The following is a 23,789-nucleotide window of genomic DNA, read 5'->3' as shown; positions in this document are numbered from 1 at the left end:
AGATTCCACTTGACTCATCTAACATTAGCCAGCTGACAAGAGAACAAAATAGTTGGCCATGTTTCATTGACATAGTAATTACATTTTTAATGTCTCTGGAAGTCTTTTTTATTGTATTTTAATTAGGAGTGTAACAATTTATCGTGTCACAATATATCGCAATACAAAAATGCAACAATATGTATTGTGTATAGTTCACCCAATCTGAAAATTACTATGTGAGAAAAATTTTAAAAAAGTTTACAGAGTTTTAGTGTCTTCATTAAATCACTTTATATAATGTTGAATATAATGTATATTAATGCAATGGGGGAATATTTAAGGGTCTTGATAATGCCACAAGTCTTACGTTACCAGTAAAAAGTGGCCTACATTATTTTAAATAGATCTAGTCAGTGACAGAGTGCAAGCATATTCGTCTAAAATAATTCTGTATTTTCAGCTTCAGAAGCATGGATGTTTTTATTCTGGTGTCACCATTGTCCTATTCATTTCCACCCCAAGTGCAATACCAAATTTAGCATTTTAATCAACAGCACATTTTTTTGTTAAACTTTTACCATTTGTCTTGGAGTATCGCAATAATATCGTATCGTGAGTTCAGTATCGTGATATGTATCGAATCGTGGCATGAGAATATCTTTACACCCCTAATTTTAATACATTCTTTTAGTCTACTATTTTTTTTTTTTTTTTACAACATTACGTATGGAAATTAAGAGATTATAACATAAATTAATTGTAAAATATTTTTTAGGAATTAAAATGAAATGGATGTTTTTTTTTCGTAACATTGAACATAATGTCTTTGATGATGATATGATGGTGAGTCTTGCATATACAGTAAAGTAAGAATGAATTATAACTGCTCACTCTTTCTTAAGACTACGTTCCCTATATCTGAAAAGATTTAACCAGCATGCATGTTTATGCTGATACAGGTTGATTTGTACTTGTTAGTTTTGATGCTGGTCTAAATGGTGGACCAGCATTGCCATGAATGTTCATTGTTCACACTTCAACACTTACTGTAGCTGGTGAAGCTGGCTGCCCAAAGTAGCCTTTCTGGTTAAGTTAGCTAAGAAACCCGGTGATCACACCAGCATCACATGCTAGGGGACCAGCATCCAAAACACAGCATATGCTGGTGACCAGCTATACGGGTCTTTTCAGCAGGGTTGCAGTTCTGAGAAAAAGCATATAATAAATAGTTGAAATTGAAAATCGGCTGTACCTGACTGGCATTACATGACAACAGCACAAACATGACTAAAATAGAGCTTGAAGTACAAAAACCGTTAATAAATTGGACTATTTTGAATTTTTTCATAGGTTTGATAGTGTGTCCTTTCTCTCCATCATTTAACCTCCCGGTCACAACAGAAGAACAGAGGGTGCTGGGAAAGGAGGGGTGAGTGAGGTAAGAAAGAAAGGAGGCCTCTAAAAAAAATAGGAAAAAAAAATTTTTTTATTTTCAAATGAAAGGCCAAAAAACGTTTTGCTTGCCTCCTCCTGAAGCGCTGTCAAACTCAATCAGCGGTGAGGACTGGTGATGGCTGTTCATTGGCCAGACTCTAGTTGTGGACAATAGAGTTTGCTGTGAGCCACAGCGCACACACTTACTGCACGCCGCTCGCAGCCAATCACGGCTCTCTTAGAACAAGCCTGTCAGAGAACAGTGAACAAAACCCTAAAGACACGTATTTACCGCATAAACAGAAAGGCATAAACATTCACTACTTTCACTGAAACCATTGTTGGGCATAAAAGAGAAATTCATAAAAGAGAAACTGATACAACTTAGCTAAATAACAACATTACGGCCACCTGCTACAGTGCTGCTTCACGATCGCAGTTCACAGCAAAACAAAAACTCCACCGTAATCAGAATTATAAACATTACACCTCCATAAAATAAGCACAGAGACACAAATCCACACACGAATGAAAATGGGCCTATAATATGAGTGGGGTAAAATGGCCTTGAGCCTCAAGCCCTTTGCTCAGAACCCAAAAAGGCCTTGAATAGACAAGCCTCAAATCACATTGTCGAACAAATCTGGTATTAAGAAGAGGAAGAGAAGACTTTGCCCCAATTTACCGTCTCTGAAGACTTTAGTTAAGCTAGTTACTCTGGAGCTTAGGTGGAGATGAGGGGGCTATGTTAGTGTGTGTGTGTGTGTGTGTGTATAAATCCCTCTTCGTGTTTCAGGGACTGGGAGAAGGGGCCACTGGTCGCCAGACGCCCAGAGTCTGACGCTCCTTCAACTTGAACCCCCCTCTTGCCAAGTCTGTGTTTACCCGCACCAAACAATAGGCCTGCTATTGGCAATTAAATGGCATTTGGAGATCCCTGGTGCAAGTTAATGGTATTACTGTTGTGATTCTTTCTCTGAATGGTGTGAGGGATTTCTTTCTGCACCAATAAAACACAGCTCACCGTCTTACCAGCATTACATAGCTTACCTAAGGCTTATGATTCACGGCTGCGTGATTACCGTTTGACTGTTTCTTTAAACGGCATAGTCACAGCTATGGCTGCCGGGCCAGTCTTCAGGATTGCCTCATGTAGCCTCATTACCCATTTCATTTGTCTCGCCATTTTGCCTGTTGGTCGCGAGTTGCTGTTAATCTCCAAATTGAAATACATCAAATGCAGTCCTATGTGACGCTGCATTGTTCGCCCACATGCTTGTTTAACTTTTACATTTTGTAACACTGCTGTTTTTTGTTTTTGTTTTCCTTTAAAAAAATATAAACTGTAGCTTTGATTTAATACAAATATTTTGCCTTAAATTCCCCTACACTGTAAAAAAATATTTTAATTATTTGTTATCACAACATTATTTCTTCTGTCAAATCAACTTAAATAATTAATGTGGTTCAGATAAGATAATATTTTGAGTTTCTGTTGATTAAACCAATCTCGAATTCATTGTATTAACTCAAATTTTTAATTTCAATGAACTCAAAATTTTAGGGCAACCAGGTTACTTACTTTTTTACTAATTCTTTTTTACATTGCACCTCACTTCCTGCACTCTAAAAACGAATTCAGGGGACCTTTAGTCATTACTTAAATATATATATTGTTGTGAAATAAAAAATCAAGTTCTGAAATGCTGTTAGACTTTTTACTTGTAATTGTTATTTTATTGAGCTTGGATGACACACAAATTATGCCTATTGATTTGATATACTATCATGACTTGTCATAGTTTAACATTTTCAGTTAATCAAAAATGTATTTAATTTTAAGTTCTGTTAATGTAAAATACAATCTGATGACGTGTAAACGTGTTTCATTGTTTTGAGTTGTATGAACACTTCTTTTAATTTAGACGAACTTAAGTTAAGTGAAACTGGGCTGGGATTTATATTTCCCATCATGCTTTGCCCATGGCACGTGAAAGGGAGAGTAAATGCTAAAATTAAGTGTTATATAATGTTTTTTGCACAAGATTAATGGTAAGGGAGATTTAGCAGTAATTAGTGTTTTGTTATTCTAATTTAGAAGAGTTTCTGTTAATGTGGGTTTTTGGAGATTTACCATCATGGTGACAAGCGGTGCTTGGTAAGTTCATGTTACTTAGAAATGCGTTTTATTGTGTCCAAAAAGCATCTTCACCTTACTTAAAACATAATGTTGGATCAACTTAAAAAGTTGCATTCATGTTGATAATTTTTAAGTTCATGTTACTTAGAAATGCGTTTTATTGTGGCAAAAAAACGTCTTCAACTTACTTAAAACATTATGTTGGATCAACTTAAATAGTTGCATTCATGTTGATAATTTTTAAGTTCATGTTACTTAGAAATGCGTTTTATTGTGTCCAAAAAGCGTCTTCACCTTACTTAAAACATTATGTTGGATCAACTTAAATAGTTGCATTCATGTTGACAATTATTAAGTTCATGTTACTTAGAAATGTGTTTTATTGTGGCAAAAAAACGTTTTCACCTTACTTAAAACATTATGTTGGATCAACTTAAATAGTTGCATTCATGTTGACAATTATTAAGTTCATGTTACTTAGAAATGTGTTTTTACTGTGGCAAAAAAACGTCTTCACCTTACTTAAAACATTATGTTGGATCAACTCAAAATATTGCTTTGAATTAATGTAATTCTCCCAACTGGCTTAAGTTAAAAATTCTAGTGGAAAACGTTAACATATTTTTTTTTTTTGCTGAACCAATGTTTTATTTTTTAGAAAATAGTTTTAAAGTTTCAGAAAGTTTTTCAAATTTTAAATGGTAGATATTGTTTAAAATTAAGACAAAAAAATACTTTTGGCTGGACACTTCCTGGTTGTCAAACGTTAGTGGATCATAGCATGTACTCACAAGTGGGTAAAAGTATTTAAAAACAATTCAATAAAAATGACAAAATATATATTCCCTATCATAATTTGGTTACAAATGGCACATTTTTCAAATATATTATCAATGCAATTAAATCCATAGTTTTTTAAGTGTGACTGTCCAAATTTTGGGGCTACATTATATTAAAACACCTTCTTTTGTTTCACTCTTAAGTCATTGCTCACCCCAACAGTCGTGTGTTTCGCTAGTTTCATTGCTTGATTGTGCAGACAGATTATTTTTCTTCACAAACACCAAAAAATGACACTAAATATATGTACGGCACAAAAAAAAGAGCAGTTATTACTTCACTTTTTTACTTCTTGGTCTAAGAATCCTTTAACAATGTCTGCTATAGCTCCCACCCTCCACTCTCGCCCTCTCTGTACCTCGTCACTTGTTTGCCCAGAGATCCTGTTTAGTGTGTCTTTTTCTCCCAGACAAGGGGCTTTGAGAGGAATATGAAAAGACAGATTTAAAGGTGAGAGGTGCTGGGGGGGAGGGAGGAGGGAGCGGAGGGCTGTACTATAATAGCTCTCCTGCTACATTCAGATACTTCGCTTTTTATCAACTGGCAGAGGAGGGGTTCGCCAATATAAAAAATCCTCCACAAGCAAAGGTCAAGTTTCTGAGGAGAGAGGAATTGAGCAGGGAAGAAAGATTCTGCCTATGTTTAACTGGTTAAATGATTTTTACCCAAAAGATGAGATGGCGTTGACCCTCGAAGTAACAGATATCTTTTTTATTAACTGAGAGAGTGTTTAATATTCCAGTCACTAGGCGACGCGAACGTAGCTTAGCTTATAAGAGCGCAGCATGCATTCCTGTTTCTAAATACATGTACTTATCTAATATTCTTCCTTTATAAAGAGGTTTTTAGAATTTTGTAGGCTCATGTTATAATTATAATTTGTTATATTCTATAAAAATACTATAAATTTGTGTAATTGTTTTTTGGGTAGCTATTTTTTGTCTTATTTGTTTTTGTATTATTATTTTATATGTTAGATTTTGCATTTGAACATTTTATTTTCAGTCTTTTTTATATTTTTTATCAGTATAGAGTTAGCAGGAATGATTAATGGGATGAAGAACATGATCAAGGACTGACGCGACTCTGATTCAAGCTCATTTCTCCAGATTGAGCACCACAACTCAGTGTCTGAGCATAAAGACCTTTTCAAGGCCACATCTGACTTTTACTTTTTTATTTTTTAACCAACAAATGCTGACGTCTGTTAAAGGTTATCCCCAAAACATGGCATCTAAATGTAACATCCTAAAAGGCGTAAAACTGTGGGTTTAGAAGCCTGTCTAAAATTCCAGAGGGGATATAACAATCAAAATTGTACACGTGTCTAGTCAAAGGAGCCAATTAAGTAATGACATAGCGGGGGAGTCAGGATCAACACTGCCTGAGGAAAACCCATCGGAGAAACACACACACTCTCGCACAGGGCTGTCATAGCCCCGGGCTCTTTCACCTCTCACACACTGCGTCAATAGCAGCTTAGTAGCATAAACCTTATACTGTGTGGCATTATAGGGAATATTATTATTAACATTATCACTTTTTACCTGGGGAATGTGTCATTGAAAATGTGTAATGGGCTTTTGGATGCCACAAAATGTTATAATGAAGTGTAAATGGGCAAAAATTGATATTTTTGCCTGCAACCACAGAACCACTGAGCACCATATGTGGAATTTATCTTATACATTATTTTTAAAAAATTTGGGGTCATTAAGATTATTTATTTTTTAAGAAATTGATACTTTATTCAGCAATACAGTAACAACATTTATAATGTTACAACTGATTTCTATTTCAAATAAATTGTTGTTTTGAACTATTCATCAAATAATCCTGAAAAAAAAAAAGTTTCTACAAAGATAAGCAGAAAAATATTCTGCATTGACAATAATAAGAAATGTTTTTGCGCACCAAATATCAGAATTTTTTCTGAAGGATCATGTGACACTGAAGACTGGTGTAATGATTATGAGTATTCAGCTCCATCACAGAAATAAATTACATTTTAAAATCTTTTCAAATATAAAGCAGTTATTTAAAATTTTAATAATAATTCACAATATTATTGTTTTACTGTTATTTTATGGAATAAATGCAGTCTTCTTTCAAAAACATTAAAAACTAAGCCTAGACTTTTAAATGGTTGTGTTGGACATTTGTGTGTAATTTTATGGACTAATATTTACTGGGCAGCAAGGACCCAACAGGGAATTACAGTGGAATAATTAGGACATGATGTAAACTGGATTTTAACTTGAACTTGATCTAAAATCACCCTCATGAACACCAGTATGCAATTTGGTAGGCCTGACGTAAGTTAATGAATGTGAGTGCTTCTAGCTACACAAGCTAGCTACTTCTAAATATTCAATTTCATACATTGTTTTATTTGAGTAGGCTTCATGTTGTATTCTCAGCATTGACACAAGGGGCACTGTAGCAGGCATTAGTGTTAACAGGTTTCTTCAATGGTCATTTTTCTTTGTCAGGTCAAGTATTGTCATGGCAGAGCAACAGTTTGGAGAAAATCTTGCTGAGCAAGTAAAAGTTAAACTGTCAACATGTTTACGGACATTTGAAGGTAACTCTATAACCCCTTTGAGGTTCATTACAGCCACAGTAACACCAGAACATGTTAGGTATGTACAAGCATTACTGTCTGTGTTGGTGTAATTTAGTACATTAGCCTTCGATCAGGGATGGGCATCTTCAGTTCTGGAGAGCCACTGTCTTGCAGAGTTTAGCTCCAACCCTAATCAAACACACCGTAACAAGCTAATCAATGTCTTCAAGATTAGAAAGCTATAGACAGGTGAGTTTTTTTATCATTGTCGGAGCTAAACTCTGCAGGACAGTGGACCTTCAGGACAGAAGTTGCCCATCCCTGTCATATGTGCTAACCACTAGATTCTTGTCGGAGTTGATTAATTATCCTAATATGGCAGTCGTCAAGTCATTTACAATACAGATTGTTTCAAAGCAGCTTCACAGTAGCCGTGTTTCCATCAAAATTACCAGGAACAATTTGCCCCTGGAACTTTTTTCCTAGGAACTTTTTTCCCCCAGACCTGTTGCTGTCTGTGTTTCGGACTAAAGTACCGTGAAGATGACGTAGGACTGCGCGCAACTTTCCAGTTCCCACTGGATTTCGTGCTCCTGAACCTCATCGTCGGTCCATATGTCGTATTTTTTTAAACTCCATTGTTGATTCGAATAGCAAACAACTCTTACTGCATGCACCGCAGCAGACTTTTAAAAATGGTGGTCAAAGTAAAATGCTGCATTTAGTCAACCAATCAGCATGTTCAGCACCCATGTCCCATCCCCCAAAAGCTCCTGAACTTTGAAGAAGTACTAATTTGCCGGGGGTTTTACCCAGAACTTCATTTAGACTCTGGTCCCTGTGATCGAAACACACCAAAGTACCACCCCAAAGTCCCTAGTTCCTTGGGTCAATGATGCAGATTTCTTCAAATATGAGGTCTAAAAAGGACAATAGTGTCATTATTCAATTATGAAACAAGTTCAGTTCAGCATAAGCAGCTCTGCAGAAGGCAGCAGTGTCGTTATTCTGCTCAAGTTCACGTTTTGTTCTCATGTGGTGGTGTCAGTCCTGTAAAATCGATTAGATTACTGAATATTAAGAGTCTTTTAAAACCCTACTAAGCAAGCCAAAGGCAACAATGGCAAGGAACCCAAACTCCATCAAGTGACAGTAGTGGAGAAAAAAAAAACTTGGGAGAAATCATGCTCAGTTGGGAGGCCAGTTCTCCTCTTAGTTCACCTTAATAGTAGATTTATTATTGCAATTATTTTTGCATATTTTTACATAATTTTTCCTGAAAAATGGGATTGGCATCTCATAATAAGTCAATTTCTTTGCATCAAAGAGATGTTGACTCTCACCTTTCCCTCTGATTTGGTGTAATTTTTGTGATTGTCCTATCTACACATGCCGCCTGCAAGGCTTTATCCTTGTCCATTACTCATCCTTGTGATATCAAGTAATAACTATATCAATGAAAAACACATGAAGAAAACTAACGTAATCCAACCAAGGGCTCTTTATAAAGGCAAGATAACGAAACGATCAAGTAATAGCATCCTCTCGACCCACTGACTCCCAGTCAGAACCTAATCCCTGACCCAGGCCCATATCTCGGACTATATGGGAAAAGAATATTCCCAGTCTCGCTTGATCCTCCCTCCTATCCTATCCCTTTCCCCAGGGACTCATCTCCTGCAGCGCTGCAATTTAGAGCATTTCAGCCCTAGCTATGATCTTAATTAGCTACACCTCCATCCGATTTCTCTCTTGCTTTTCCTCCCTCCCTTTCTATGTCTCTCTCTCCCTCTCTCTCTCTCTCTCTCTAATTAAGCTCGGAGTGATCCTTGGCCGAGGGCCTCCGTGTGGGTGAAGAGAGACAGAGAGAATCTGTTGGCCAGGGATTACAACCTTAAGCTAGGGCCACATCACAGGCAATCATCTCCCCCACCACCATCACCCCCCTCCAACATCCCCAAGTACCACTGCAGCATCAGTCTATGTTGTCCATTAATTTGCTTTGTATATTAAGCAGCCCCTTAACTTGAGTCAAAGAGGATTTCCCACTCTCAGGCAGACACTGTAATGAGACATGTCGGAAGAGGTGATTGGTTTTAGTGTCCGACACAAGCAAAAAGCCCTGCGTTTAGCGTGCCCTTCCGCTTCTACTCGTGTCCTCGGGTTAACAAATGTTTTTGGATCCATTTCAACTCAAGAGGCAATTGAATTTATAGAGGGCCAAGTCATCGCCGCAAAAAAGATGACTTTTACGATAAATTTGAAGTAAAGTGGTGTTCCAAAATCAATTAATTGTGAACAATAATTGCTGTTCAGTGTAATGTAACTAATTATATTTGATGTTATAATGCAGTGTAGACAATGATATTGTAGGAAAGCATTACTTACAAAAATATTAATTTGACATTTACCATTGTATTCTTTTAAGTACCTTGGAGTACCACTCCTTGGAAGCTTTTCCACTCCTTGGAAGTATTTATGTTTGGAAGCTTGTTTCCGCCACGGAATAAAAAATAAAAAAGGTAATTGGGACTTTTTGTCTCACAATTCGTACTTTTTTTCTCGGAATTCTGACTTTATAACACGCAATTCTGATTTTATAACTCAATTGCGACTTTATATCTCGGAATTCTGTCTTTATAACACGCAATTGCGACTATATCTCGAAATTCTGACTTTATAACTCAATTGTGATTATATCTCACAGTTCCAAAAAAAAAAAAGTCAGAAACGTGAGATGTAAACTCACAATTGCGAGAAAAAAAGTCAGAATTGTGAGATAAAAAGTCGCAATCACCTGTTTCATTTTTTTATTCAGTGGTAGAAACAAGCTTCCATACATAACTACCATAGAATAAGAATGTTGTAATTATTGAGCACATACAGTGCAGTGGCACCAAGAATTATTTGGACACTGTTGGACAATTAAAATTGTTTGAATGTCATCTAAAAATGCATTAGATAACAAAATATGAACAAAGTAGCATCTGCAAAGAATGCAAGACTGCTAACTTTTCTGAGCAATTACTTTTAACCAACAATTTTCAATGGGATTTTTAGTAGATGTATGATGTTTTACACAGGTGTCCTAGCAGAGAAACCACAACAATGAGCATGTTTCACTGACAGTCTAAAGGTATCCATATATATCTTTTAACTGTTCAAATAATAATTTTGAACTTATCCTATTTTTTTTTTTATCTAAAATGCTTTTTGTGAAATGCTTTGCTTGTATGCATAGGTACGTTTTTTCTAATTATATATATTTATTTAATTTTCTTATAGTTATATTGCAAAGTCCATCATTTTTAAATGCGACAAATACAATTTGGAGCAACTGTATATGATGTTGCAAGTGACACACATGAAATATATATATATAAATATATATATATATATATATATATATATATATATATATATATATATATATATATATATATATATATATATATATTCTCTTCAATTCACCTGCTGTTGGAAGGTGTGGCCAAAAGTTAATTTTAGACCCTGGTATACAGTACATTTTTTGGAAAGACTGCTCTCTCTCTCCCTCTCTTTCGATTTCCCTTTCTTCCTTACTCTCTCGCTCTCATGATGAAAGTGCACTAGCCGCTGGTTCCACTCTTACCGAGAGGCAGGCCAGTGATTAGTGAGGCGGAAGGCCAGCGCAGCCCCTTTCATTTGGACCCGAGTGGGGGGGACCAGCGAGGGGAGGGCCACGGTGGTGTATCTGTGGCTGACAATGGCGATTACCTTCCCCTTTATCTGGCCAAAAGAAGGGGCTTTGAGAGAGCAATCTGAGGAGTGGAGGAAATGGCACGACACGGGATTAGCCACACAACAGGATGGTAAATTAAATGTTGGAGATGAAAGAATGAGCTCTGACATGCATCAATAGAGAGCATTGGCTGCATTCTAATAATGCAGAGGAGAGAAATACCTGCAGAGATTAGTAAAGGGGGAAAGGGAGAGGGTGAGAGAAAGAGCGACACAGAGAGAGGATATGAAATCAAATGAATGGGCAACCATAGCTGCGAGGTTAACCGTGTGTACGTGTGTGTACATTAGTGTGTGCCTGTGATCAAAGATCACAGCCAAACATACTGTTATGTCATGCAAATGGTCTTTGAATGAAGTGCACAGTTACTTTATTGAGAATTTGAGGATTTTACATTAGCTGTCCGAGTGAACTTGATTCATCCATCATTACTCCACAGCCAACTCACACACACCTTTTTCCATTAAGAGGATGGAGCCCAATCTGGAACCGTTCCCAATGTCTCTACCCAAGACAAGGAAAAATCAGATCCTGATTGACCCATACTGTTATGGCAAATGGGATATTGTTCTTGTTTTTTAAGAAGTACATTTTAAAAATTACGACAACAATTCAAGTTTGAAACAAATTTAGGTATAAAACAAACAGCAATTTCAATTTTTTTATTTAATTTCACCTCTAATATACCGAGTACCACCCTAAACTCCCTAGTTCCTGGGGAAAGTTCCTGCGGTGGAATCGCAGCTGATTAGCGATGAAATAGAAGTATAGTGATAGATCTTTTCTTCTGTATTGTGACATATGTCTGAGTGTAATAGTTGGGCTTGGTTTTATTGGTTGTTGATTGGATGTTGCACTCAAAAATGGAGGCAGATGAACACAAGCGTTGTGGGGGTGGAGTTTGAGTTACTTAAAGTTAGTAGAATGTCTAAAGTGTACTATCAAAATAAAGTGTAACCCAAATTTTAAATATTTTCCATGATACTCAGCTGTCCCCTTTGCAAATGGCACAATCATCTCCCAAGAGCATTATAAACCCTTATTTGCCTAGAATCTGTTTCACAAACAAGTAAAATCACACATAAAACCTGGTTTGATGCAGCTGCTGTTAGAAAAAGCATCCTCTAAATAACCACCACATAAACACCCTCATTAGGTTCTTCTCTCTTGACTGGCAGGTATTAGCTGTGGAGAAAGAATGAGAGGAAAACAGAGGACGAGGCGAGGGGATGAATAAGGTAAGAGATGACAGTATTCATGACTGATACACAGAGAGACAGATAGGCGAGTGAATGTGCAGGAAAAAAAAGAGATGATTCTATCAAAGTGATGCTTTATCAGTGTTATTAACCCAGCCAGTCAGGAAGATGAAGAGGGTTTGAGCTTAAGCTCCGCAACAATAGTGCGGAACAAAGGCACTCTTATGGGCCCTATCAGAGCCAAATATCAATTCAGCTCTCAGAATGATCCTGCCCAGTAGAACCGGAGGTTTGCTGAACCTGTGGCCCCAGTCTCACACACCTTCATGCAGTACATACTGGCTGATAAGGAAGCACTTACACACACACCCAAATACATGCTGATAAGAGAACATTTCTTTCTCCCCCAAACAGTGACACGTCCCCTGTTTCATTCCTCTTCATATTGCACTGCAGTGTGCCTCTGTCTTTTAGCACAATGCAGTGAATATGAAAGGAATTCTACAAAGCTGATATGGAACGCTAGAAAATGAGATGTCAGAAAAACTCAATGAGACTGAACACTCCTGTCTGAATGAGCCGTTACAGGGTCTGAAGACTTTGAAATATTCCCTTTATGCACGTTATGGAGACCCATACATACAAATGCCATTATAAAACAGATAATTCAGGCTCTGAGCCACATTTGAAGTTGTAAAACTTAAAGAAGTTATTAAATAGCCAGTACATGTACTGTACCTGTAATGCACATCAGTTGAATTCTAAGTCTAAATATCATCTACTGAATTAAATTATCTGTTAGAAGAGTTGTTTATAATACTGTTAACTATTAACTTTTATAAATGTTATTACTTATTGAACATTGATGTCTTTTGTCATATATTGACATATATTAAAGGGTTAGTTCACCCAAAAATGAAAATTATGTCATTAATTACACACCCTCATGTTGTTCTACCCATAAGACCTTAATATTATAAATTAATATTATAAAGCAACGAGAATACTTTTTGTGTGCCAAAAAAACAAAAAACACTTTTCAACAATGTCTAGTGATTTCAAAACACTGCTTCGAAGCTTTACGAAGCTTTTGTTTCCAATCAGTGGTTCGGAGCGCCAAAGTCACATGATGTCAGCAGTTTGGCAGTTTGATACGCAATCTGAACAACTGATTCGAAACGAAAGATTCGTAAAGCTTCGAAACAGTGTTTTGAAATCGGCTATCACTAAAAAAAAAAGGAAAAGTCCTTATTTTGGGGTTTTTTGGCGCACAAAAAGTATTCTCATCGCTTTATAATATTAAGGTAGAACCACTGTACTTACATGAACTGATTTAAATATGTTTTGAGTACCTTTCTGGATCTTGAGAGGTTCTGTGACATTGCTGGCAATGGAGGCCTCACTGAGCCATCGGATTTCATCAAAAATATCTTAATTTGTGTTTCGAAGATGAGCAAAGGTCAGATAAGGCAAAGGCCTTATTTTCATTTTTGGGTGAACTAACCCTTCAAGTCTCTATGTTACAGTAATTTCATAATGTTTGAAGGTGTTTCCACCTTGCGTCATGCCTATAAACACTCACTGACATTATATTGCATGCATTATGATGCAAGGATAAATAATACACAAAAATAATACATAATAATACTTTCAATTCAGTTAAATGTTTAACAAATGCTAAAAAGGTAGACACAATAATAAAAAATAACCTTAAACAAACTGCTCATGCCTTTTTCTTTTTTTTGTTGTTGTCTAGAATCTGTTTTTAGGCCACTTGCTTGCTTTCTTTGGCTGCAGTATTCTGGCAAAACCCATCTGTCTAAATTTAATAAATGTTCTTAATAAATTTCCTTAGGCAAAAAAAAAAAAAGTAACTATGATTCTGTGAATGCGTCATACAATATTTGATACCAACTGCTTGTCTCCTAGTGTGGTTAAACAAAGTAGGAGTGTAGGCGCGTGACTGTATTTGTCAGAGGACAATTCAGTCGACATGCGCGCCAACACGTAGCCACTCAATACTATTTCCGTTCCTGCGGTGGCATGAAAAATCACCTCATCCGAGCAGTCGCTCTCACCTCTCCCGAGAGCCACGCCACACATTGTCACCTTTGAACTCTCAGAGACAAAACCACACACTCCCTCTCCTCGCCATATGGCTGCGGACTCAGAGTAAAACGTCCTTGTGCCGAATGGCACTTGGCAGAGAGCGAAAGACACCAGCAATTTCATTATCCCACAATGACAGGCTAATTATTGTGTTTGTTTGCCACAAATCACTGTACAACAGACAGCATGTCCGTGTCCTGTTTTCAGCATCTTAATTACTTCCTCTCGTCCATCCCTCCTTCGCTCTGTTGCCTTGCCGCTGCTGTTTGTTTGCATATAAAAGGCAGTAGCTAATTGTCTGGTCTATAAATATTCGGTGTGCAATTAGCAGGCTGGCCTGCCTTTGCTGAGTGTTATCACCCCAGCGTTTGGAGCACTGAGAGAGACATGCGCTCAATTCCCCGTATCTAATGGCAGTTTGATAGCGGCAAAAGGCCCTTTTGTTTTCTGGAACAAACAACAGCCTGATGTTGCCCTTTCTGAAGTCTCCTAGTTCCCTGCTGTTTACTCTGTGAAACGCATGTAGAAACATTTTCATGGGGGAAATTGTGTTTGACTGAGAGGGGCTTGTTCAACACAGGTAGCTGAGCTTCAAGGTGAAGAGTCCATAAAGCTTGTTCTTCCTGAGGTATAGTTTGTGTTTTTCAGTTTTGTGTGTGCATTGATAACTCTTGTAATTTGATTATGCTTTATTTCTCAACATTTAGTAGTTGTCAAGAGAGACATAAAGCACATTTCCACCATTGGACTATAAATGCGATTACAGTTTCAGTTCCAGTTTGGCATGGTTTATTTACAAACTGTTTCCACCATGCCTTTAGTGATATTTTATTGGTTTTCTAATATAATATAGTATTTTGTACACTTCTTTTTTGTCAGCGAGGTGCACTATCCTTAAAAATTTTGTGAAAGAGGTCCCTTAAAGGGTTAGTTCACCCAAAAATGAAAATAATGTCATTTATTACACGTCGTTCCACACCCGTAAGACCTTCGTTCATCTTCAGAACACAAGTTAAGATATTTTTGATTAAATCTGATGGCTCAGTGAGGCCTGCATTCACAGCAATGACATTTCCTCTCTCAAGATCCATAAAGGTACTAAAAACATATTTAAAACAGTTCATGCGAGTTCAGTAGTTCTACCTTATATTATAAAGCGACAAGAATATTTTTGTGCGCCAAAAAAACAAAATAATGACTTTTCATTAATATAGTGATGGGTGATTTCAAAACACTGCTTCGGAGCTTTGCGAATCAAATCAGTGACTCGGAGAGCCAAAGTCACGTGATTTCAGCAGTTTAGCCGTTTGATAGGAGATCTGAGTCATTGATTCGATTCATAAAACTTTTGAAATCGCCCATCACCATATTATTGAAAAGTCGTTATTTTGGGGGTTTTTGGCGCACAAAAAGTATTCTCGTCGCTTTATAATATTAAGGTAGAACTACTGAACTCGCATGAACTGTTTTAAATATGTTTTAAGTACCTTTATGGATCTTGAGAGAGGAAATGTCATTGCTGTGAATGCAGGCCTCACTGAGCCATCGGATCAAAAATATCTTAATTTGTGTTCCAAAGTTGAACAAAGGTCTTTTGGGTGTAGAACAACATGAGGGTGAGTAATAAATGACATTATTTTCATTTTTGGGTGAACTAACCCTTTAAGCCCAAAGTATACTTCAGCCGTTCGCGTGCAGCCCAAATTTCAAGACCGGACAGACGGTACGCGTGAAACAGCGCTTGCGCAAGCAGGACAGAAGAGTCCACTAGATGACACAGTACTGAGCACAGTGTGCAGTCGTCGAAGAAGAGTGTGGAAAGAACAATTCAAAAACAGGACAAGTAAACTTAGAAGCTTATCCTTCTCCATCATTTTTGATTCTTGTTCTCTTGATGTATATTATATTATTGTTATACAACTATGTTGCAATGGTGGATGCACTATTTTTCTTCTCCAATCCTGCCCAGCAAATGTCCCGCTGATGACACGACTCATAAATTGAATTGTACTGCGCATGTGTCGAACTTGGTCATCCGCGCACATCCGCGGTTGAGTATAATTTGAAAGATGCACGGGCACGACTGCATGCGAGACACGTCCGGGTGCGGAAAGTGAGGTATACCCGGGCCTTTATTCTCATCAAGACTACGTTTATTTAATCAAAATACAGGAAAAATAGTAATAATGTGAAATACTATTACAATTTCAAATCTAATTTATTCTTGTGATGGCAAAGCTGAATTTCAGTGTCACATGGTCCTTCAGATATCATTCTAATATGCTGATTTGCTGCTCAAGAAACATTTCTCATTTCTCAGTTGTGCATCATAACATACATGTCTTTACTTTTATGTTTTTAATGTTTATAGATGTCTACACTTTTTATGTTTTTCATGTGGCTTACACTTCATTTCAATAGTCCACTTTAGACATTCTATGAAGCATATGTCAACTAACTCTCATTAAAGTATTAGTGTACTGTAGTAGACTGTTAGGTTATGGTTAGGTTTTAGACTTTTATAGTCAGTAAAATGTCTGTTGGGGAGCATCAAAATAAAGTGTTAGATATTAAGCAGACAGTCAACTCATACTCTAATGACTGCTAGTTGACATGTAGTTGCAAAGTTACTTATAGTTAGTAGAATATGTAAAGTGGACCGTCGAAATAAAGTGTTACCCTCAATATGTCAGTACTACTCAGATAATATTATGTCAATAAATGTCCTTTGTAGCTAGTCTGAACTTTTACCTTTTGTATGATGTCATCATTCCCATAACATGCTTACTCTAGTGTTTACCCTACAATATCACGCCGTCGGCAACTATTGCATCACTGAGGTTAACGTATTCTAATCCTGATTTCGTAGCATCACAGTGGAAAAAGAAACCGCAATCGTGCCAACTGGCCTGGAACGGTAACGGCCTGGTTTCCATTCAGCCTGATGGTGGAAAAGAGTCTGTTATGGTTGTACTGTAGTGCAATAACATACAGTCCAACAAACATACAGTCTGTGAAAGGTGAACATGTGCCATTGTGACCTTAATGGAATGTTCTGAGTTCAATGCAAGTTCTATTAACAGCATTTGTGGCATTGATTACCAAAGAAAATAATAATTGTGGTGATAGGAAAACTCTTATAAGTAAACCAAGACAGCATTCCAGAGTTTAAAAAGCAGATTTATCAGTTTATTATTTAAGCTTTAATGATGTCTGAATTAATTGTAGTTATGCATTACTGATAAACCCCACTCACTTTGATATATACGGTGAGTCGCACTTTTGACATCTTATAAATCTGAAGCTCAAAGTCTGAAAGAAGCAACAGAGAGAAAAACAGTAAGAGAAGGGAGAGTGAGAAGGGCAATTTAGTTCAAGAGAAAGAGGGTCTCTTCACGGATGAGTGCTGCTCAACTTGACCTGCTAAAGTGAAGACATGAAGTCTTTCATCTACTTTCATCTACCCTAAGCATGACTCTTCACAGAGCAAATGAACCTGTCCACGCACACACACATATGCAAGAACTCTCCACTTTTACACACTACTCTGTGAGCAATGAAGTGTGAAGAAATCACACAGCCTGGGAAAGTCTGGACCATCTTTACCAAAGACAAAAATTTCAAAATGCACTCTCCTTAAACAGTCAGAAGCAAAGCATGCTAGGAAAATGAAATCTTCTGCAACTTATTCGGTTCTGCTTAATATGATCAGTTATCGAGTTCATATAACTTTTTTCTTCTAAGTGCAATGGATTTTTAGGAATATTTGGGTAAAAATAACAACCAGTAGCATTTAATTATATATTACATTATAAAAAAATCCACAGGGACTCAAATATTTTGTTTTTTTAATCAGTTTATATATAAATGGGATGAACACTACTATACTGTGCAAAGAAATGGGCCAAGCCAAAAATGGCAAAATATTTAGTGGTCTTTTAATGGTTTTAACCATTTTAATCACAAATCAGTGGTCAGGAAGTTAGAAGCAATTGCACAAATACTCTAGATAAAGTAAATTAGCACGGAATAGCCTTCCTCAACTTGCAGACTGCTTTTTATAGGAAGAAGAGTCCACTCAGTGTTAATGGCTTTTAACAGTTAACGAGTAGTTAAATACTCAATAGTAGTTAAGTGGTCAAACACTTACTATAGGTTCAAATCTGGACTCTGACCAAGGCCAAAACATGAGCCTGATGGACTTGTTCTCAAGCCACTTCTTGGTTGTCTTTGCAGTTTGGGCAGGAGCATTGTACTTTTGAAAAATAACATCTGATCATTCCTCTTTAGATAACTTTTCATTTGAGGGAAGCAAGCCATTTTGCAATATTCTCCTGTACCCCAAAGCATTAAATGACTTCACAGTGAAGTAGCTCAACAATACCAGCAGCTAAAAAGCCTTCCTACACAATGACACTTTTCCTCCATGCTTCACTGTGGTAGAGATGCATTTATTATTATAATTTTTAGCAGATTTTCGAAGACCGCTCTGGAGCATCACCATGCAACTCGTGTTTCATTGTGATTCATCACTCCTATATTCTGCCAAAAACTTCACTCTGTCTTTGATGTTTTTCTGAGACAGCGATGGCTTTTTAAGTAGTGCACTTGCTTAAATTTTGCTAATTTCCTGACCAATAATTTGTGGTTACGACAATTTCAAAGCCCAAGAAAAGCCCAAAATGGCTTGTATATGGAGTGTATATGAGTCAGAGAGAACATTCTAAGAGAGCCATTTAAATATTGCCTTAGTTTACTCAGCTATAAGACTGGAGCATTGCATTAAAAACAGTGCTGTATCATTCCGCTACACCCCATGTGTTGGAAAAAGTAGCTCTTTACTGGAAAAACTACTCTATTTTGAAAACAGCTGAGCTACTGTCACGCTGCTGTGTTAGCAGCATCGCTACTTTTTGTCAGTTACTCCCCCAACACTTGGATAAACAATTAGAGGACACCAGTTGGCTCATGCATTTGTGATTTGTGACTTTATATACTGAAACAATCATTAGAGAGAAGGACATTGGCAGTAAGACTGCAATGTCAAACTAGAGGTAAAGATACACCAAAGACATTTTAGAGAAGGCTTCTGGTTCCAAAGACTTGTGGGAGCAGGGCAGCTGAAGAAGAGGACTATGGGTAAGGGCAGTGGATGAAGGAGTTTGCTAATTAGACTGGCTATGATCCTCTGGTCTGGGGGAAAGACAGAGGAAGAGCTAGTTGTTTGGACTTCTAAAGTCACATGAAAGGTGCAGTAAAGGATGACTGTAAGCTAATAAGATTATTAAGTAGCTTAATTCACGAATGGTGGCACATATCAGTGGCCACTCGGGCTCCATATTACAGGCTGGTGGAGAGATTAGCCTCAGTCGTCAGTAACCAAAACATGATTACCCTCCAGAAAAGAAGTATGCCTGCCTCACAGGGTCCTGACAGAGTCCTGCCGCACACAAGACACTCGGATTAAGAAAACAGGGTGCGTGCACTAATCATCAGCGACACCGCTCAGATACCAAAAGTTGAGCATTGGATGGTGCTAGAAGTCCCGTGTTCTAGTACCATCCTGTGCTCAACTTGTATCTGAGCAATGTCACCTCTCTATACCAAATCTAGAAACATTCGAGATATTCATGGTCTAACCGCAAGACCTACAATTTATTACTTTGCCATTACTAAATAATAACTATGTTATTACTATGTAATTACAGTGCTATTAATGTATATTGTTGTGAATTTTAAATTTACAATTTAAAAATCCATTCATGAGACACTGAAATGTTACTGAACGGTTAGCATTTTTCATAATAGCAAAGGTGGATGTCATGTGGTAAATCCTCCCATTTGTTTGCATTCTGTGAGAGGAGCTGACTTTATTTTCACCCATGCAATTTCACTCTCAAAAGGTTTCCGGGTCCCTAAACTACTTCTAAAATAAAAATGAATTCATTGTTTTCATCTTAACTGAGCCAGTAAATCAGTTAGGATGTTCATTCCCACCACTCTATCCACATCAGCATCTGTCTATGTTTCCCAAATTGATGATGACACTTCAAGAATAAGGCCAACATCATAAAATATGTTAATAACACTTACAATATGGTTCCATTTAAGGTTTCCATTCATGTTATTTTCAACATTTCTTAATACGTCATTAAAATCAAAAGTTAATCTTTTAACAGGAAGAAGAGTCAGTGTTGTTCCACTCAATGTTAATGACTTCAAACATTATCAAAATATTGCTGTTAATGTTACTTAATGGACCTGAGCTAAATTTTTAACTAACGTTAACAAAGATTAATTAATACTGTAACAAATATATATTAAATATATTAACTATTGGAACCTTATTGTAAAGTGTTACTTATGTCTTCTATCATGATAAGTCAAAATATGTATAATCTAGCCAAAGGTTGCTGGCCCCTCATGTCTAAAACAAGATCCATCATTAACATGGGCTACTTTGACTGATGTTTGTAAATTGCTCAACTGTCTCTACATAACCAAAAGGCAAAGAGCCTGTTTACCCTTGAAAGCCTGTAACTTTTACATTTCCTGTTGGCGTGCTGCTGCTGCGGGCCCATTATCCAACATGACTATGCAGACACATGGACCAGTAATGAGATACGTTGAGTCAACATGTCCTACCGTCCAAACATCACTGGCTGCTTCAACTCAACACTCAAATTCTTCTGTCTCCTGTAGGGACACCCCATATATGCATACCTCTGTCTCCTTAATAGAGATAGTACTAGATCTATAAAACACGTATATTTTTGTATACCACATATATCCCTCTGTTATTCTTAGAGGCAGCCTTAAACACACAACCACCTTTAATAATTGCAGAGGCAGGCTTAGATAAATTTCACTTGCATTAACATGACACCACTGTAAAAAAAAATGTAAAAAACTGAATGTAGTTCAGTGTACTTCTTATTAATTGTTCTGCATTATTAACAAACTTTATCTAACAATGAGCATTACATTTTGTTCAGTATTTATTCATCTTTGTTAACGTTAGTTAATAAAAATACAACTGTTCATTGTTAGTTCATATTAGCTCAGGTCCATTAAATAATATTACTACCAAATACAACTTTTAATTTTTATAGTAAATGTTGACAACATTAACTAAGATTACTAAATGCTTTAGAAGTGTTTTTCATTCCATGTTAGTTCATTTAAACTAAAGTAATTAACTAACATGTTAACAAATAAACCTTACTGTAAAGTGTTGCTCATTATTTTAGTGTTGTCTGTTATGTTTCGTGTTTGTGTGTGTATCACTGCCAATTGCCTTTGCATCGTTATTGGCCACAGTAGATACTAGAGAGGCATATTTTGATGTACTTTAAGTCATCGTATAGCCTTTTACCACCAATTACCATCCCTTAAAGGGTCATGAAACCCCCCTGTTTTAGCCTGGTCGTTCACACCTCTGAGCTGCAAAAACTCTGTAAAAATGGCCGTGTAAAGCTCTGGAAAAGTGGGAGTGTAGAGGGGGGGAAGAGGGGAGAGAACAACCAATGAAGCACAGACATACAACACACTCATTAAACAGAATAAAGAATATTTAATAGGGCTAATAATAGGCTACTTTGATTACGTTTACGAGCACTGCAGTCTCAAAATCAGTCTTTTGTCTATTAGAATAATCGTGTCGTCGCGTTCAAATAGGCTACACCACTGTATCAGTGTCCAGTTTGCACATATAATTCATTTGAAGAAGACTTGATGAAATATGTGTGCATAACTACACCGTGCTGGTTCATGTTTGGTGCAGGAGAATGTGTGAAATAAAAACTTTAAACACGGATACTTTATTCTGTATACGAGCTATAGGATCCACGTGGCTAGTGTTATTAAACTCATCGCGAAGCTCCGTGCTGAAACCGATCATATGCGCGCTCTGCATGTATATCATAACAGTCGTATTTTTCATACGTTTGTATTCAAACTCCAGTTCTGACCGCATTGCGAGCAAAATACAAACAACACTCATGTGCTGCTGTGCTGAAGGAAACAGCCTACGGCTCGCGTGTTTGAACGCAGCTAGAGCAGGCAGAGGTGAATGAGTCGCACTTTTGTGACATTTTCGCTGTAATGCGATCTCACGCGAATATATTTTCCATTTGTGCTGGTAGATTACAGCTAAACAATCCACATGCACACAAACCTCTGCTCTAGTCATGTCGCAGGAAAACACATTGTGTTGTGGCACTGAGGAAACAAACACCAACGATATGTCTCTGAATGACAAGAGACCGAGGCGAGAGAAGTTCCTCATGCATAATACCGCATTTATAATCTTATGCATACTACAGCGCAGTGATTGGATTGAATGAGCTTTATGTCATGAATATATGTCGAGAATCGCTCGAAACGGTCTACGTCAGCATATTCGACCATGCCCATACTTGGGCTGAAAGTACACGATTACGTCAGATTTTGTGACGTTGCTCCGACTCAGCTTTTCAAACCGGAAGACAGAAATCGCTCTGAAAAATGCAAAAATAACTATTTTTCACTTATGAATAACATTAATGAGTACCTTTAGTGTTTTCAATGATGTGCAGCCTATACATATCTGTTTACATCTCAAAAAGTGTTTTGAGGTTTCATGTCCTTTTAATGCTTGTAACATCACACTAAAGTTCTGATAGACACAGGTGCCAGTTTGGTTACATTTAACTTCCATGGTTCACTTTAGACATTCTACTGACTATAAGTAACTTTGCAACTACATGTAAGCTACCAGTCATTAGAGTATAGTATGTCTCCTTAATATCTGCTAACATTTTATTTTGTTGGTTCTCCAAAAGACAACTTTGCAAGTACTTGTCAACTTATTGTATTAACCCTAACTCTAACCTAACAGTCTACTACGGTCAAAAGTCTACTAGTCTACTCATACTTTAATGACAATTAGTTGCAAAGATACTTGTAATTAGTAGAATGTCTAAAGTAGACCAACGAAATAAAGTGTAACTACCATTTTTTTTACTGTAAATTTAACAAAAATTATGATATGATACATATATATAAATTAGAAAGCCAGGACACTGTTAATACATATTTTTTTCTGTTTTAAAATGATTTTCCTCTTGCGAGTTTTGACAGTCTTACCGCAGGTCATTAAAATAGAGAAAGATTTGGTACTTTGACATAAGAACTTGCTGTATGTATTCTCAGATCCTTGATTCTAATGAGCACTGGGAAATTTAATGTGTCTGCTTTTATCTACGTCAAAGACTAATAAATGAACAACCTTTCTGAGAGTTTCCATTTATCAGAGACAAGCACACTCTATCTAAATACTCCAGCTACTTATTGGAGGACTTACTAAACTTACTGCTGAAGTTAAAATATTACAATTTATTTTTGAACTAGGGCAAATGCCAGGGAATTTTAAAGTAGTACAATGGCATGGCTTTCTTGGGTTTTAAATTCTAACAAATTAAGTATTTGGACATTTTCTGGTTCTCCAGTGTTAGTGAAATATGTCCATATGATTACTTTGTTAGAACACTGAGAAAAGGTTTGCTTCTTGGTGATACTTGGTTTGATATTTAATTATAATGTAATGAAATGTTTCTTAATAATTTAAATACTTCCAGAGACCACTGCATATGTCATAGGCTGTTAAGCTAATGTAAAATTACTATCCCATCTATTATGTGTGGAAATCACTGTGACTTTTTACTAGATTGAACTCAAAGTTTTCTGCATCTGCATTAA

At 36.8% G+C, this 23,789-nt stretch overlaps 1 protein-coding gene across 5 annotated transcripts in view; it reads left to right on the top strand.

Moving 5' to 3' along the window:
- otx2b (orthodenticle homeobox 2b) overlaps positions 1-23,789 on the top strand; it is an 83,450-nt gene that overhangs the window by 33,599 nt on the left and 26,062 nt on the right. For 2 of the 5 annotated variants that reach the window (XM_048191687.1, XM_048191686.1), the window contains exons 3-4: positions 1,333-1,420; positions 11,922-11,981. The gene's annotated coding sequence lies outside the window, so the exon portion shown is untranslated. Of the gene's footprint in view, positions 1-1,332; positions 1,421-10,028; positions 10,099-10,566; positions 10,814-11,921; positions 11,982-23,789 lie in introns of those variants that run through there. The other 3 variants (XM_048191693.1, XM_048191691.1, XM_048191690.1) reach the window with 3 other exon arrangements.

Source organism: Megalobrama amblycephala, linkage group LG5 (assembly GCF_018812025.1).
Source record: "Megalobrama amblycephala isolate DHTTF-2021 linkage group LG5, ASM1881202v1, whole genome shotgun sequence".
Taxonomy (NCBI): domain Eukaryota; kingdom Metazoa; phylum Chordata; class Actinopteri; order Cypriniformes; family Xenocyprididae; genus Megalobrama; species Megalobrama amblycephala.
Note: the sequence above shows the minus strand (reverse complement) of the source record. Positions and strands in the feature narration are given on the sequence as shown.